Source organism: Dipodomys spectabilis, unplaced genomic scaffold (genome assembly GCF_019054845.1).
Source record: "Dipodomys spectabilis isolate Male_0828 unplaced genomic scaffold, ASM1905484v1 ptg000409l, whole genome shotgun sequence".
Taxonomy (NCBI): domain Eukaryota; kingdom Metazoa; phylum Chordata; class Mammalia; order Rodentia; family Heteromyidae; genus Dipodomys; species Dipodomys spectabilis.
Window position 1 is genome coordinate 828,631 of NW_024871086.1, and position 13,475 is coordinate 842,105.

Here is a 13,475-nt window from a genome sequence, read left to right on the forward strand (position 1 = left end):
GTCCTGCCATTCTCCATGAGAAACCCTGCCCCTTACTAGCCTATGTCTTCTTAGTACCACCATGCCCTCTCAAATCCACACCCTGAAAAGCCACTCCCTCATAGCTCTGCATTCCTACTCCAGAATCCCCACCTTCTGTCAACCTCTTCCCTCCATTCCCTGCCCTGCCTTATGGAAAACCTCACCCTACATGTCCCACAAGGGCTCACAGTGTTCCACCAGATCCCCTCCTGTAAGTAACCTCCTCCTTTGTAGCCTTGTTCTTCCTTCTCAAAGCCCTGTCCCAAACAGCCTCCTCCCCAGTGACCCCACCTTCTTCCAATGAAAACCTGTCCACCTGCCAGCTTCCATCCTAAATCCCACCTACTGCACAAGAGACCCCTCCTCTAACAAGTCTAGTCCTTGCTGTTCCCTCCCTGATGTCTCAATGCCCTACACAGACTGGCCTTTGCCCTCAAATCCCTGTCCTGTTCCACCATACAGGCTGTGCCAATACCAACTCCTCCCTTAAACCAGACAGAGCTTAACCAGACACCCTATACCATCTCATCTATGAAGGTTTCATCTAGTAACTTTTATTACAAATGTGATTTTGAACATATCTGGGGAAATAGAAGTTCCAGCCTTCAGCTGGGCTGAGTTATAGAGAAGGATTTGTGCCTTTTTTTTTTTGACTTTTCAGCTAGTCCTGACAATGTAAAGTGCTCTTGTCTAAAACTGGATAAAAATCAGGCCAGTTTAATTTCAGGTGACTTCCCCCCCCAGCCTTCCTCCAACAGAAGGGATGCAAAAGACCAATTTTTGAAATGCCTTGCTAAATAAGCAAGCCCTGGGAAAATGAAGCTCAACAAAGTTACTTAGATTAAAATAAATAGTGTCTCAAAATTTTCTTTCAAAACTTTAAAATGTACATATAACTGATTTTGATTTTTGTGTGCTTAAAAATCTGAGTGTGTTTTGTATGTGCTTGTGAACATGTTCATGATAGAAATTGTCAGCATGCTGTAACAATTGGCTGAGTTTAAGTTTAAAGTTCCAAAGGTTATGAGATTTGATCATCTAAAAAATTTTTAAAGCATTTTCACATTGTTTGAAATAGCTTTTTAAGGTTTCTTTAACTTAAAAATTAGAAAATCTGGTATTTTAGAATGCATAAAGCTGTTTACACTGTAATCAAGATATCTGGCTTAAAAAAAAGGAGAAATTTAGAAGCCAACAGAAGACCTATCGTTAGGAGTGAAGGATGAACAGGCAGAAGTGCAGTTCAGCTGGTCATGCATGGTGGAACAGGCCCTGGGAAGAGTCCACGCATCATGAATTAGGGCAAGCGGGCACAAACGCAGTTCAACTAAATCTAAAGAGTCGGATTGGGTGTGTGCCCATTCCACAGGAAGGGCCAAGTGGCCCATATTTATTCTGCCCCTTTTCCCTACAGATAGACACTAGAAACATGATGGTAAAAATGAGTGATGTGAAGATCTGATTAACATTGCTAAACCTGCCCCTTGGATGTGTTAAAATTAAAATTAAGAAGGCCTTAAGAAGAGGATCAAAAAGTTTATTTGTATAATGTGGTTTGCTCTCTGATATTCTGCCATTGGATATGTTATTTTTAAGGCATAAAGGTGTTAAGTCTAGCTTCTTGGTACAGTGATGGTGATTCTAATTTTTGCATTGAGAAAAAAATGTTATTTGAGCTTAAAAGTTTTCATCTGTATCTGTTTAAAAACAAGCAGCCAAAAGGAAATGAGTGACACCTAGCCTCGAGAGTTTAAGAGGTTTTTCAAAATGCAACTAAAAACTAAAGTATAGAATATTAAAACAGAGATGAATAGGAGGCTTACAAATTAGGAATGGATTTCTGTATATAAAGTTTAAAAGTAAAATTGTTCTAAACATTTGCCTCAAAGTACAAAAAGGAAAAATTAGAATTACTAAAGTTATTGCTTAATTCCTATTTCAGTTTGGTCTCTTAGGTTTTTTTTTTTTTTTTTCCATAACAGTTCCCAGCAGATCCACAAAAAGGAGTGAGGATTCTTTTAAGTTTGTCAGATGTAACTTTGGCTCTTAATAAGTTTCAGGTGAGAATATGCTTAAAAGCTACTACTATGTTGACTGTCTTTTTGCTTTTAACTGGAGTAAAATGGCCTTTTATGAGACTCATTGATCTGAAAACTGGTTTGAATCCAGCCTAGGCAGATGAAGGTCTCTGTGAGAATGTCACCTCTACTCAGCCAGCAGAAGACAGAAAGAGCAAGCAGACCTGCTTTAGGATTCAATGTGGCAGAGTGCTAACCTTGAGCTGTAGAGCTGAGGGACAGCACTCAGGCCCCAATTTCAAGTCCAGCAACCAACTAAGGGAATTGCCAATGAGGCATTGTTTCCAGTGTGGAGAAGACACTCCTTGGACGGAAGTAATGGAGGAGCATCCAGAGACCGTAAGCCACTGCTTAGAAGGCAGAAATAATGTCAGATCCTTGAGTCATTTGTGCATGGCCCTTCAAAAATTTGTCAGAGCCAGAAGGTCATGGGAAGATAGTTTGTAAGCATATCTATGACTGAAAGGGACAGGAACTTGTCAGTCATCTGTGATATTAGTAAAAAGCTAAGGTTGCAAAATGTGGAGGATAGTTTAAATCCCAACCCTTGTATGTGCCAAAAGTTCTAATTGGCAGTAACTTTTGAGCTGACACCACCTACATGAAATTCATCTTCTCAGGAAAAGTTTGTAAACCTGAGAGTGTGTTTCTATTGATATCTGTCTGAAGGGCTGCATAGGTATCTCAGACATTGTTAGGATTACTAGAGATCACCTTCCAAAGCCATTCATAAAGATCCTTTTGCAAACCAGAAGACTAAAGAAGCTCCACTGCTGTAGCCAGAAAAATGGTCTGTGCATTTGTCAAAAGTTAAAATATTGTTCTTAACCTCTTTGTAAAATAGGCTAAGTTTATAGGTTCTTGGCTAGGTAGGATCAACACTCCTGAGTCAGCTTCAAGAAGTGACAGAAGATGAATATTTGCCCATCATCCCTTATTAAGAACAAGGGAAAATATTCGCTTTTTAAAAAATGTGGCAAAATAGACAGAAGGAAAAGGCATGGGAAATAATAGTACAGGCCTGAGTCCTCTATATCTGCTTAGAAAATCCTAGCTTTATTAAAAGATCTATTTGTTTAAAAAGTTGTCATCTTGGTAAATTGTCCTGGGCTATTGTGTAAATTGTCTTAAAAACTAGTGGAGTCACAGCCTGCCAAACGTATGCAATGTATCCTTACCAGTCTATGTAGGAATTTGCAGTCCAGCACGAGATTTGACAGCCCCTTGGAGCCACTGAGAGACCCTGTTGCTGCTGCTGCACATCCTAATGGGTAAAGTTCAACAACAGCCTGACAGTTACCTGGAGGAAATCTACATCATCACTCAGATCACCTCCACCGTGGTAAATGTAGACTGCACTCCTGACTGATTCCATCACCTGAAAATGCTTCCCGGTTGAAAGCTGCTACAACTAAGATCCTGTGGGACATTCTCTTGGTAATATGCAGTAATTCTCTATACTCCCACAGTAGATATTGGAAACGAGGATATCACTGGCTTGCCTTAACTTTGGAGTCTAAAAGCCACACAAATACATTAGTTTTTATTCATCCTAACTTCAATTCAACTCATCTTTCTAAAAATAGTTTTTAGTTTCACTCATTATCTTGTCTTCCTTGTAAACCTAACCCTAACCCTCACCATAATCATACTCTAATCTTAATATTATTAGCAGTTTTCTATTTCACATTCACCCTAATTCTAACTCTACTTGTTATTCGAAGATTTACTTTGTTTGACCCTAAATTTTCCGTTTCCCTAATGCTTACACTAAGCCTATCTGGAACTAAAACCTAACTTTCACCCTAATGATAATCCAATTCTAATGTTTAAGAAAAATACTCTAGCTTTTAATTATTCTAATGAATACTCCAGTTTTCACTCTGGAAATGAGTTTCAGTTTGCCCTAATTTTCACAAATTTTCTGACTCTACCTCGAAAGTTATCTTGTTTCCTAACAGGAGTCATTATATTACTTGTCCTCACATTCTCTTACCAGGAAAAATACTGTAGTTTCCATTGATTCTGCCTTTTTCTGAACCACTGTATCTGAAAACAGTTTCAGATTTACTTACCATCTAGTCCATTACTTAACGCTAACTCTCAACCTAAACCTGTCTGGAAAACACTCATTAATCGTTACAAGAATGATCACTGAGAAATAAATATAATGATAATGTTCTAGTTACTATTCAGCCTCATATATTTGCTTCTACTTGTTAGTGAACACAATTTTATGCTAAAAGCTTTATTATTCGTAACAGTAAATATAATCAGAAGAAAATATTTACCCTAATCTTAATCCAAATTATATGACAATACTAACACTAACACAAGTACACTAGTTTTCACTCATCCTTCCAAACATAGGTTTAAATTTTTCCAATATCTTAGTCATTTTCTAACCCTAAACGTAATCTTTCTTAACTGGAACACTGAGAATAACCATTAGCCTAATTGTGAGTAGATTCTAATATTAATAGCAATACTCTAGTTTACATTCATTCTAATTCTTACCAGGCTTATATTAAAATTTACCTTCAATTAGACCCTCATTTTTTTTCTCCTTCACTCTAAGCCTAACCATGGCTGGAATCCTAACTAACCATTACCTTGACACTAATCCTATCCCAATTCTAAAATTTATGAAAAATGCTCATTTTGTGCAATCCTAACTGAAATTCCATTGGTAATTCTTGAAATAAATTGTAGGTTTTCTGTAAACTCTACAGATTTTTCACTCTTAACTCTGAATGTATTTTGTTCCATAACAGGCATCATTATACCCATTGATCTCAAAACTTGATTTTATGAAATACATTGTACTTCCATTATCCCAGCTTTTCCTGAATTCCTACAACCTAAAAAAAGGTTCAGCTTTACTTAATATTTAACATTTCTTTTTTTTTTCCTTTTTGTCGGTCGTGGGGCTTGCACTCTGGGCCAGGGCATAATCCCTGAGTTCTTTAGCCCAAGGTGTGCGTTTAACCAATTGAGCCACAGCACCGCTTTTATGTTTTATAGTGGTTAATTTGAGATAAAAGTCTCATGGACTTTCCTGCCTGGGCTACCTTTGAACTGCGATCCTCAGAAAATAGCTTCCTGAGTAGCTAGGATAATAGGCGCGAGCCACTACTTTAACCCATTTCTTTACTCTATCCTCAACTCCGGTTAACCAGAAACCTAATCCAAATCACATTCTGATTGAACACCAAATGGTTGATGTAAGGAAAATTGTCTAGATTCTATTCAATCACACATTTTTTTGGCTTCTAATTCTAATTGGAAAACTAAAATTCACCTTAAAGCTTATCCTTCCCTAACCCTAACCGGAAAAAAAAGTATCTCACACTTTAAACCAAATTATATCTGAATATTTAAAGTAACACAGACTGGTTTTCATTCATTCTTCTTAAAATATGTGGCAGTTTTACACAATGTCTTACAGATTTTTCTCATCCTGACCACGTTCTAACTGGCACACCTTTCCTAATCCTAAGCCTACGTATAACCGAATCATCATGTTAGTAGCAAGCCACTTTTTTCATATTTATCCTAACTCTTGCTCAGCGTGTAGGTCTAACTTTTACTTGCATTTCGAACATAAATTTTTAACTGTTTTTCTATGTCCTGTCAGGTTTTATTTTTCATTATTTAAAAATTTTTATTTTGTTGAAAATATGCTTTAAAGAGGGATTAGTTACATATATAAAGTAAGGAATACGTTTCTTGTTGAGCATTGTTACCCCTTTCTTTCTTGTTCTCTCACTATCCCATCCCTCCCCACTTCTCATACCTTTCCCTTCCCATGGTATAAACTTCATTTTCAACATAGTGTCTTGTGAGTATCATTGTTGCAATGGGTCATCCTGTGATGAACCTAAATTTTCTATTTCTCTAATCCTAATTCTAATTCTGTCAGAGATCCTAACCCTAATAATAATAATAATGATAGCTCAATTCAAAAGTTAACAAAAGATATTCAGGTTTTTATTTATTCTATTAATTCACTGTGCATCTTGAATTAACTTGCAGTTTAGCTTAAATCTTCCAAATTAGTTTATATGTGCATATATAAAGATGTAATTTTATGTGAAAAACAGAAGATCTTTGGAAGAAGGAGTAATGAGAAAGAAATAGAGGGAGTATAATCAAATACCATTAAAGATTTTATGGAATTGTCACTTCTGACAATTAATATCTATTAACAAAATAACTAAAAATTAATAAAGAACACACTGCCTTCTAATGTTCTTTAAGAGAGCCATGATCTACCTTCTGAAAAAAAAAAAACTCGTGTTAGATAAACTTTGTCCATGCATAATTTATATTGTTTGCCAATTATTTAACTTAATGAATAAAAATTTATCAAATAAGATTCCATGACAAAAAATATAAAACAGTTACTTAGCAATTGTTTGAGAAAAAGTTATTGTCATGAGTTTTAAGAAACGGAATTGCTATTTCCCTACAAAGCAATGACTTAGGTTTACTAATCTAGTATTTGTAGTAAGCTTAGAGAACATAATTGGCATGAAAAACAACTAACTGTACATCTTGTTTCTTGAATGAGTGATATTTTAAACATTGTCTTTTATTCAAATAAATACTTAGGTTTACATTTCAAAGTAAGTTCAATTTTATCTCCTTTCAGAACAAGTACTTACCCTGCAATTAAATGTACTAGCATATTCAGGTATTTAGAAGCTAAATTTTCTATGTTTTATATGTAGCTCTACATATTCAGAATGACATGATTTTTTTATTCATAAATGTCTAACGTCAGATTTTTGCTTCATCAATATAAATTGTCTCATTAGGTTGTAGTGAAGGTTCCAGTAACCAGAGTGGTCAAAACCATTTCCTGAATTCTAAATTTTAAATCAAATCATTTTTAAGCTTTGATAATATCATTTATTGTCTCTTCAGAGCAATTAATCTAAAACAAATACTACTTTTAAACATTTCACTCACATTGTAAAGAATATTAACATAGGTCAAAAAAAGACTAATTATTCCAGACTCATCATATTTGGTGATCTTAGTGTGAAGAATGCAGAGAGTAGAAGGTTCTTACACTCAATAAATAGTTTTGGTTAAATTAAGTCATATATCTGGATTTCTAATTTGGAGGTTAATCACATGGAAACAGGAAAACAATAAAAAAAAGTACTTTGGAATCAACAGAAAAAGATATTTGTGCATGTACCACAGTTGCTTTATTTGTTTGTAGGTGAACACTGGACTTCGATTTCTATTTTAGCTGTTGTTGTGAATAATGTGAATAACAATGAATTACAGATATATTTATGAGTTACCCAGAGAGAAATAATCACACGATTGGTGGGACAGATCATATTTCAACTTTGGATTTCTTTAGAAAACTGCATACTACTTTCTACAACGAGAACACTAACCTGTATTTTGACCAAGAGTGTCGAAAATTTCCTTTTCTCCACACTGTCGCCAGCCAACATTATTACATTTTGAGTTTTTTTAAAGGGCAGGTTTTTACTGTGTGCAGTACCCAAGACTGGCCTTAAACTCAAATCCTTTTACTCCAACCTCCAATCACTTGGAATTACCAGCCTTTACCTCCACACCTGGTTCCTTGGATATTGTTTATGAGTTATAATAGTTAAGAAGTAGTATCAAAGTAATTTTGAATTGCATTTCTCTAATGACTTCTGCTCACAAAGCATTAATCTAGCACAGAAGTTGTATTAAATACAAATTTGTAACTCCACAGGCAATTTTCAGGGCTTTTTGGAAAACATGTCTATTCAGAACTTTTGTCCATTTTTAATCAAGTTTCTTGTTAATCTCATCTTTAATCTCTCTATAGAAAATCAATAATTAATTCAAGGTAGTAGAAAGGAAAAAAATTAAGCAGCTCCTAAAATTTTTAAATTTTTAATAACATGATATTGCTTAAATCATTTTCTGTAAACGCTTGAGACTATGTAACTCAATTTAGTTAGACCTTTTACAAGGCTATATATATTTTATTTATTTTACTTTGATTGTTCTTTCCAAAGCCTGTATGGCTAATTTCACTTGCTTTCTTTCAGTCTCATGTAGTACAGATTTCAAACTGAAGAATAAATGGAAGGAAGCAAACAAAAAATACAGTTCCCCTCATCTGATGATGCCTCTACAAGAATGAGGAACGTGTTCATCCTTCTAAGGACCTATGATAAAATATCAAAAAGACATTTTATTCTTCTAGGTCTTCCTTATCTTTGCTATGTAACTTAAATGATGTAAAACACAATATACTGCTCAGATACTTTTATGTTTTATCAAGTTTGCATATTTTTATATGGATTTCACCTCAGTCTACAACATTCCTTCATTGTTCTGTCTCTGATATTTTTACACTATCACGACATAAGATAACCAGTTTGATTTACAGCATGAGAAGTTATCCACCTGGCTTCCTTGGAAGCTGAGCATGGTCAATAGATATTACTTCTGGTTGCTAACACTACATGCAATGGTTTCTGTACTACTTATCATATTCTAATTAGTATTTAAAAAAGAATGCTGGCTAAACTCAAAGGTCATTCATAGGTTTATGTTAAGTGTTTCACAAGTTTTATTCTCTTACTTCTTAAGATAACATTTGGTATAATGCTAATGTTATTACCATTGTAGTGTTGGGAAAAATTGTAGTAAAAAACTGTAAGTGCGTGGCCCAAAGATACACACAGTGAGGAAGTAAATGAGTCAAAGTTTCCAAAAGCCTTTCAGCAGTACCAAAAAGGTGGGTAAAATCTCTCCATTCTCTTATGCTCTCAATTCAATATTCATATTGTCCAAGAAATAATAGCATAGCAAATATTTCCCATGGTGATTGTTTTCTGTCACATTTTGTCTTCAACACAGACTGTGTTGGTGACATTAGGTTATCATGCACAGAGCTGAGCTTACAAATTGAGGTCTGAAGACAGCCAAATTTCTTCTGTCCCACAGTTCCAGTTTCTTTTTTAAAAAGTACTAAAACTTTTAAATATCATCACTTACTATCTTTTAACAATCCCCAAATGAATTAAATTGACATATAATCACTCAAAAGGCTTTCAAATTCGGTGATGATTAAACAGGCCCCCATGAAGTAAATTTTCTTTTACTTTTAAAATTGTTCTAAACGCCTTGTGCTGGCTGGTCACACCTATAATCCTATCTACTCTGAATATTTGCTCAGGAGATTGAGATCTGTGGATAACACTTGGGAGCCAATCAGGGCCAAAAAAAAAACTTCATGAAATTATTTTTCAAAATGTGTAATGAACTAGCAAAGAGCCAAGAATTGAGATGTAGCTTATATCGTAGCTCACCAATCTAGATAGGAAAGGCCTAGCAAGGCCTTGAAGCCCTGATTTAAATTCTGAGCATTCCAATATACATGCATGGTGTTCTCATGCACATGCGTGTATGCTTGTGCGCTGCCGCACTCACACACACACACATTTATTCAAATTACCTTCATATCAGTGTTCTGAATTAATTTCTTTGTTAACAATATTATATGTGTAAAATAGAGGAAATAAACTCTTCCATCTAAGAACATTTTTATATGTTTTTTTTATGGTAATAATACTGTGCAGAGGGGTCACATTTACATGAACATGGAAACTAGTAAGTTTCCTAACAAGCATTGTTACCTCCTCCTTTATATTTCCCCTACCATCCCTTCCCTCCCACCTCCACAAGTACACTCCCCTCCCCCTTCCTTCCTCTGCCTAAATTGTAAAGTTCATTTTTCAACATAATATCTTGTGCATCTCATTGTTACAATGGGTCAACCTGTATCGCTATTTGAGCATTTTTTTCCCTTCCCCTCCCCAAATTAGAGAAGCATACATACAAGATGTAAGTGTACCAACTTCAAATACAGAGAAAACAGGGGTTATAGTGTGGGGAGAAATGTACAAAAAACAAAAAAAAATGACATCCCACATTATAAGTACGTTAGAAACAATAGCAAGAATCAAAAAACCACTTGTTTCCCTATCTTGGGGTTCAATTTCTTTAACATCATCTTATCTGGTTATATGCACATATCTTTTGAACTTTTCTGCTTATCCCAGACATACATTCGTTATTGAAAATAAGGGAAATCATGGGACCTATATTTCTTTGGACTTGGCTTACTTCACTCAATAAATTTTTTTCCAAGTCTTTCCATTTCCTAACAAATTGGGTGATGTCATTCTTTCTGATGGAGGCAAAGAATTCCATTGTGTATATATAACATATTTTCTTGATCCATTCATCTAATGGGGGCATCTGTGTTGGTTCCATATCTTAGCTATCGTAAATAATGTTGCAATAACCATAATTGTGCTGGTAGTTTTAGTATGGTCTTTTTTATGATCATTTGGATAAATCCCCAAAAGTAGGATTACTGTGTTATAGGGGAGTTTTATGTGGAGTCTTCTGAGGCACCTCCATACTGCTTTCCAAAGTAGTTGAACAAGTTTACACTCCCACCAAGAATGCAGTACGGTTCCCTTGTGGCCACATACGTTTCAGCATCTGTTGCTGTAAAAATATGGAACGCTCCAAGACTTTGCATGTCATCCTTGCGCAGGGTGCATGCTAATCTTCTCTGTATCGTTCCATTGTTAGTGTATGTGATGCTAAATTGAGCACAGAACAGTTTTTATATATAAAGTATAATTTTTAATTGATTTTATTAAGCTAGGCAATTCAACAAAAAGTAAGTTCAAAAGAATTGTTGTGAAATTATAGAATCATGTATTTCTTACATAAGCACACATTTAAGAATAAAATCAAGATAGACATGCCAAAAACAAAATAATTCCAGATATTTGTAGTTCAAGAGATGTGTAGGAGGAGAAATTCAATTATTCTATACAAGGCACCTGTCAAAATTAACATTGCAGCAAGTGTTAAGGTTTGTTAAAAGTTTTGATGTTTTAAATATGCTTAATTTTGGGATTTTGCTTATATATGCCAAAAATAGGACTGTTTGGCAGGTATAAAACTTTTCTGTAAAGTATTTAAGATTTATGATAGCAGACATTAAGTACTTAGTATGTACATTTCAGAGTTTATGGAAACTTTATTAATGAGAAGTTGCAAAGTCTTTGTGTAAAGGAGCAGAGTGAAGAGTTAGACTTTAACTACACAGTTTCTGTTAAAACTTTAGTGATTCCTTACTTTATTTGTTAGCAAGGAATAAATGATGATATAAGCCATAATGTACACATGTATGTCACTATTCACACACATACATATTCTCATGTATACATGCACTCATGGAGAAAGACACATAATTACAGAAAACACAAGTTTCACCAGTTGTTGAATATGCCTTAAAAGGAATAATTGGAACAATATATGTTGAAGATGTATTTGTCCCTAAGAGTTCATTTTCCACTCTTCTTATCTCTTAAAACTGGTAGTTTTAGAGAGATTTGACTTTCAAAATGCAGTACAAGTGATAGCAAGTCACTTGGAAACCTCAGTAAGTATAAGTCATATGTGTCTCCCTGCTCCTCACGGAACGCTTACTCTTGTAGACATTCTTAACAACCAAAATAGCAGGAGAATACCCTGGTAAAGAGTAAAGTTATAAGGCTTTAAATGGCATACTTACTTGAGCTCTTTTTCCAACAACCAGCATGAATTCCTAGGCAGATGAGTGAGTCCTCAGAAAACTGGACTCTACATATACATTTAACTAACCCATGTGAAAATTCCTAGGTGAGAAATGCTGACTGAGGTCTTGCTGATTTCCTGCCGAAGAAAATAAGAAAAAAAGAAAGTATTTTTAATGTTTTAAAGTTTGAGAATAATTTGTAACCTGTCAATAAATGTGTAGAACACAAATACCAACTGACAAAAAAATGATGGCATTTCATTTATGTGCTCTTGGACTTGGGCAGTGATTTTAGATGTGTCTACACAAGTAGAATCAGCATAAATCAAGCCAGCATTTCTTCATTTAAGATATAAGGAAAGGATACTGGTTGACCCATTGTAACAATGAAATATACAAGACATTCTAACAGAGGATGGGTGAAGGGGGAGGTGGAGAGGTGTGAAGGGAAGGGATGGTAGGGGAAAAACAAAGGAGGGGGTAACAATGCTCAATAAGAAATGTACTCATTACCTTACTTATGTAAATGTAACCCCTCTGTACAGTATTTATAATAAAAATATATGTTAAAAAGATACAAGGAAAACTTCTGTACTTATATGAAGTTGTATTTGTCACTCAATATAAGTAAGGTATTGGTTTTAGGACCACAGGCTTATTACTTTGGATACTCAAAATCTCTACATGAACACAGTATATTATTTACATCAGAATCTGCAAACAATCTGGCGCAGTATAATTGTTATGAGAATTTTTACTACATTCTATATTTGTAATGAAAACTAAAAGTATATGCAATATAAACAGATACAAATTTTTTCAGATAAATTTATTTTTATTTTTTTTTTATTGTGAAGCTACTATAGAGAGGGTTACAGTTACATGAGTGAGGTTATGAGTACACTTCCTCTTGAACATTGTTACCCCCTCCATTGTTTTCCCCCTACCATCCCCTCCCTCCCTCCCTTCCCCGAGGTTCTTTTTTTTTTTTATTGTGATTAAATGATTACATAATTTCAAAGTCACAAGTTCATTCTAACTTCCCTGGAGCAAATTGTCTACCACAGTCTGTAATATATAACAGTGTTCACATGTTATATACCATATTTGTGATCAGCAGCATGGGGATATTTAGTAGTGGTTCAACCAGATGAGCGGGAGTTCTTTGTTTCTTAAGTCCTGTTAGTTTTATCGTATCACCTAACCTTTTGGATTTAGCATCCACTTATCAGGGAGACCATGTACCGTTTGTCTCTTCGTTCTTGGCTTACCTCGCTCAACATGATTCCTTCTAGCTCCATCCATTTCCCTGCAAATGCCATTATTTTGTCATTTCTAATGGCTGCATAATATTCCATTGTGTATAGATACCACAATTTTTGGATCCATTCATCTGTGGTGGGGCATCTAGTTTGTTTCCATATCCTGGCTATTGCGAACAGTGCTGCAATAAACATGGAGGTGCACGTGTCCTTGTATATTGGTTCCTGTTGTTCAGGGTAGATGCCTAGAAGTGGTATGACTGGGTCGTAAGGGAGGTCAATCTTTAGCTTTCTAAGGACCCTCCAGACTGCTTTCCAAAGTGGTTGTATAAGTGTACATTGCCACCAGCAGTGTAACAGGGTTCCTCTTTCTCCACATCCCCTCCAGCATTTGTCGTTGGCTGATTTGTGGATGTGGGACATTCTGACTGGGGTAAGGTGGTATCTCAGGGTTGTCTTTATTTGCATTTCCTTCACCACCAG

General features: G+C 35.2%; 1 non-coding gene across 1 annotated transcript; it reads right to left on the bottom strand.

Annotated features, from left to right (window-relative positions):
- Window positions 1-10,650: 10,650 nt before the first annotated feature.
- On the bottom strand, window positions 10,651-10,757 carry LOC122096985. The gene has a single exon (XR_006145460.1). It is a non-coding gene; the product is annotated as a U6 spliceosomal RNA (small nuclear RNA).
- Window positions 10,758-13,475: the final 2,718 nt, after the last annotated feature.